The sequence below is a fragment of the Sciurus carolinensis genome, unplaced genomic scaffold (genome assembly GCF_902686445.1).
Source record: "Sciurus carolinensis unplaced genomic scaffold, mSciCar1.2, whole genome shotgun sequence".
NCBI lineage: Eukaryota > Metazoa > Chordata > Mammalia > Rodentia > Sciuridae > Sciurus > Sciurus carolinensis.
The window spans coordinates 561,441-567,302 of record NW_025920194.1 but is presented as its reverse complement, the minus strand read 5'-3'; positions in this window follow the sequence as shown (position 1 = coordinate 567,302).

The following is a 5,862-nucleotide window of genomic DNA, read 5'->3' as shown; positions in this document are numbered from 1 at the left end:
ATCTATCTCAGTTAATATTGACAAATGTACCCCAACCAGTCAACATTGATGAATCTACCCCTGTGGGCTGATATTGGTGAATCTACAATTATGGGTTGATATCAATAAATCTACATTGACAGGTAAATATTGATAAATGTACCCTGAAAAGTTGATATCTATGAATCTCCACTCATGAATAACTGGGTCAATTGACAAATTAATCCAGTTGATCTGATATAATCAATTCTACCATGATGGGTTGATGTTGATGAATCTACACCAATGAGTTTATATTGATGAATCTACCATGATGAATCAACATTGACTAATCTATCCTATTAAGTGAATATTGACAAATGTACATTGACAAACTGATATCAACACATCAATAACAAAGAATCTACTCTGAAGAGTCAATATTGACCAATCTACACTGACAAGACAATTTTGAAAAATCTACACCAACCGATCAATATTGATAAATCCAACAAGAAGAGATTATATCAAAGACTATAACCTGGTGTGTCAATACTGACCAATCTGCACTGACAGGTTGATAATGATGAGTCAGTCATGATGGGTGGACATTGACAAATTTACACTGGCAAGTTGATATCAATGAATCTACACTGACAAATAAATATCAATGAATCTACAATGAAGGGTCAATAGAGATGAGTCTACCCCAAAAGGCAGTTATCAATGAATATTTCTCGATGGTCTATATCTGTGAATCTGCCCCAATGGGTCAATATTGTTAAATGTATCCCTATGGACCAATATCTATAAATCTACCCTTTCAGGTCAATATTGAAGAATCTACCCAACATGTCAATATCAATGAATCTACCCTGATAGATTAATATTGATGTATCTACCCTGACAGAACAATATGTAAGAATCTAGTCTAATAGGTCAAAGTCTATCAAGCTACACCATAGGTCTATAGGTCAATGTTGACAAATTTACACCTTCAAGATGATATCAGTGAATTTACACCAACTGGTAGATATCAATGAATCTACATCATCAAGTCAATATCAACAAATCTACATTTGGATAGATGTTCACAAATCTACACCAACAGGTCAATATTGATGAATCTACACTGTTGAGTTCATATCTACAAATCTACATCTATGGGTTGATGTCAACAAATCTACACCAATGAGTCAATGTTGATGAATCTACCACAACCAATCAATATCGACCCACCAATATCAATGAATCTACCCTGGTAAGTCTATTTCAAAAATCTAACCAGTTGTGTCAATGTTGATGATACTACATTGACAGGTTGCTGTCAATGGATCTACACTTTCAAGTTGATATCTGTAAATCTACCACAATGGGTCAATGTGTATGTACGTACTGCATCAAGTCAATATTGAAAAATCTAACCCTTTGAGTAAATATCAAAAAATCTGAAGATTAATATCAATATCAACAAATCCACATTGACAAATCGATTTTGACAAATCAATAACAATGAATCAACTCTGTTAACAGGGTCATTACCTATGAATCTACACTGATGAGTCGATATTGTTGAATGTACCATGACAGGTCAGTAGCAACACACCTATCCCATCAAGTTGATATGGACATATCTACCCTCTGCAGTAAATATTAACAAATCTACCCTGAAGAACCACTATCAATGAATCTACACTTACAGATCAATATCAATGAATCTACTCTTAAGGGTGAATACCAATGAATCTACACTGATGGGTTGATATTGGTGAATCCTCCACATCAAATCAAAATGGATGAATCTACCCCTTAGAGTTGATATTGACAAATCTACCCCTTTGGGTCAATATTGACCAATCTACCCTGAAGAGACAATATTGATGGATCTACCTAATAGGTTGATATGAATGAATATACCTGATGGGTTGATATCTATGAATCTACACTGATGTAATGATATTGACAAATGTACCCCAACTGGTCACTGTTGATTAATCTACATTAACCAATCAATATTAATGAATCTACAAGTTGATATTGACACATATACCCCAATGAATTGATAATGATGAATCGACACCAAAGAGTTGATATGAGTGAATATACACTGACCAGTTGATATTGATTTTTTTTCTCTTGGTGCCATTCAAAATGCAGCCCCCCACCAAAAAAAAAAAAAAATACAACCCAGTCTAGATGGCTGACTTGTTATATGGTCTTGGATCCTCTTTTTCTGATTGGATCATAAATCTAAGGGAAAACAATTATGCACCTTTTAAAATATTATTACCCTTCAAATGAAAAGGGTAGTTGAACATAGCAATTTTAAAAATGATAAACATGAAAACAAGGTAAGAGGAAGATTTTTATGAAACTAGACATTGTAATTGATAAATTTTCAGCATTCAGATTATGATTATGTCCCTTCCAAAATTATAAAAATAATCTATCAAAATAACAAACCTCTTTCACATATGCTATTAATGTCCTGGTAAAGGGGAAAAAAGCAGGCTTGACTTACAACAAACTTTAAGTGATGCTGGCAGGTTTTCTGTTGTAATCTTTACAAAGGTAGGCTGGAATCCTGAGGGTGACAGCTGACAGAGCTGAGGAGATTCTGCACATGATCATTCATTTACATTCATTGTTCATTCATATATAATTTTTATAGCAGGATATAGCATATATTAAAGAAATCCAAAATACGAGAAAAGGCACTAGCTGTTCTGGAAGAGGTATGCTTTCAAACTGAGATAAATTTTAGTAAAGAGATAGATGCCAGAAACACTGTGCTAAGTGTTGAATGTCAAGGACCCAGAATTACACATAAAGTGAAATGTCTTCATCAATTGAATAATTTGGCTTTTTGAGTTTACATGTCTGTACCATTCCAAGTTTTTAAACATATTTTTATCAAATTTGAAATGCACCCAGTAGGTACAGATACATGTTGAAATCTGGTGGAGCTAGTCAAATTTGCATTTGAGACTGTGTGCTGAAATATTTAGTTTGACAAATTTGAGCCAGTAACTATTTGCAATGCTCTGCAGCAGGGACTGTAAGAGATATACAACGTGTGAATAACAGGAGAGTAAATAAAGTGAGCATAAACTGAGAGACTGAGTGGTTCTTTGCATCCAGGGACTGGACAGATTCTGAGAAAGAAGTGCCACCTGAGCTGAGCTGGGAGAAGGGACAGGATTATGATAGACAAAAGAGTATATTTCAGGACTTAATAGATCAACCTGGTTAGGATACAGAAAGTTTATTCAGGGAGAGACCTGGTGATAGATGAAGTCTGAGAAGGAGGCATGGGCCATGAATATTTCTAACTTAATCTGCTGTTATACCTTCAGACATGATATCCATGTGAAGGAAGAAATCAATAGAAAGTGGAAGGAACAGGAAGATAGGAGAAAATTATTACACTACTTCAAATACTGAAGAGGCAATGTACATATGAATCAATTTGGAACACATTTTGTAGGCAAGATTGTGAAGAACTCTAGTTTGGTTTGAGGAGTAAATAGGTAGTAAAAATGAGGAAGAGGCAAATTGACTAAGTGACTACAAGACTGGCAATGTTTTAGGAAAAAATAGATAATATGCCCTCAGGTCTTCCTGTGTGCCAGACAGTCTAGGCCAATCATCATGTCTTTTCATTTAATGCTCCCAGTATTTCTGTAGTAAAGATGAAGAAACAAAGGCACAGAGACATTGCCCAGTTTACCCAAGATCACACACTAATAAGTGGCAGAACCAGATTCAAATTTAGTTTGTATTCTTTTTTTTATTGTAAACAAATGGGATACATGTTTCTCTGTTTGTACATGGTGTAAAGGCATACAATTTACATAGGTAATGTTGTTTGATTCATTCTCTTATTTTTCCTCTTCCCCCCCTTCTTAACCACTACTCTCACTTAGAGCACCAAGGAAGAGCAGCTTTCATGGAAAAGAAGCATTGGTTGGGGGCAAGTAAAATGGAAATGGTTGTCAAGTCCAAGTACGGCTATGGAGAAATTTAGGCTGAGGACAGAAGTCTGGCTTATGCTGCAATGTAAAAATTACTATGGTCCCCCTCCCCTGCCTTCCAGACCCTATTCTCCGAAACAACATAATGCCCTCAGGCAGGAACTGCAGCGCCTTTCTGTCAAACATATTTTCCTCTTTGTTTCTAAAAGCTGCCCCAGGTTATCTCAGATATGTCATCCCAAATATCATTCTGATGCTACAGGGTTGGTCTGTCCATTCCTTCTCTGTAGATTAGATGCTGAAGGATAGGAAATGGAAGAAAATAAAAATCTATTGGCTTGTGGAATCCAACCTGGAGATTTGAGCTCCAGCTTTGCTTGCAGCTTCTGCCAGACATTCGTCCCCAAGTTTAGAGACTTTCTGAACCACCTGTAGGATCTTTTATATTCATTATAATTTTCACTTTTATCACTCCCATTTGTCTTAAGTACACATTCTGTGAAGAAAAAAATTGGGGCTATAGTAAAGAACCAATTAAAAGGACTGAGAAACATGCCAATAAAGACAGACTTATCAAGAACTGTGACAATTAAATGTACATAAATAAAAAGTTAGGGGCAAAAATCACTGATGTCTTCTACAACATCAGACAAGACTAATAAAACAAAAGGGATTCTTTTGAAAATATCAACAAGATAAACAAAGACCCAAACAGGAAATTAAAAAACAACTAACAATGACAATTGAAGACCAGCTCTCTTCCAGTGTTCACTCCAAGTCAATGAGAATACTGGTTAGGAGAATAAATAGGAGTATAAAGTATATGTGAATAATTTAAAAACACAGTTGAAGTGGATAACATTTTAGAAAAAAATGAAAAATTTAAAGCACCAGGAAAGAAACAGAACCTTGAATACACCAATAACCACTGAATACATTGAAAGAGTAATGAAGACACACTTTAGCCCCTGCCAAAATAAGAACTTGGGCAATTCAGTTCAGATAAATTCCAATCAGAGCTTAAAATTAGGTTTTGCTGCTTATTAGCTGTGACCTTTATATAATCAGAACTTTAACTGTCTGCTATTTGTAAAATGGAGATAATTAAACATACACTGTATCCCCTAGATATCAAATGAAATGACAGCCCTTGATAAGCAAAAAAGCACAGGTGTAAATAAGTTACTGAAATAGTTTGAAAAGTACAAAAATATATTTACTTATTCTACAAATATTTATTGTATTTCTAACAGGTGCCAGACTCTGCAGTTTGATATTTAGTGCTGAAGTTTAATATTTAAACTTACTCTGGTCTAAATAAGAATTATACTACAAGAGAGTATAGAGAATCATTTTGACACATATCATCATAGGCAATAAAATCTAGGTGCAGACTGTCAGGTGTTAATAGGAGGCCTTTACTTCAGCTTGTTCAGTTGGGAGCACAAATGATGGATTTGCTTCAGACCTGACACTTGTCACTAAAACTTATACCTTTTATCCTGGTACTTATCATCTTATTTGGTATCAATATAGAAATTAACTTTACACTGTTTTTTTTTTCTTATGAGTCATCTTTCTAATAAGTTTGATATTATTTATCAACAAAAATTTTTTCAGAGATTGGGGTTATACCTCAGTTGTAGAGGGCTTGTCAAGTATGTGTGGACCCTGGATTTGATTTTCAGCAGCACATATGAACAAATAAAAGTCCAATAACAACTAAAACAAAAAATAAACTGTGCACAATGAATCTAAATGCATTCTGCTGTCATGTATAAAGAAATGGAATCAATAAAATATTAAAAATACTTTTTCAACTGTAAAAGAGATACTTCTAAATACTTTGAGATAAACAATCCTCATTTTTAATTTATTGAGAAAATATTTTTAGTGCTCTGGAAAACTGATGGCAAATTATGAAATATAG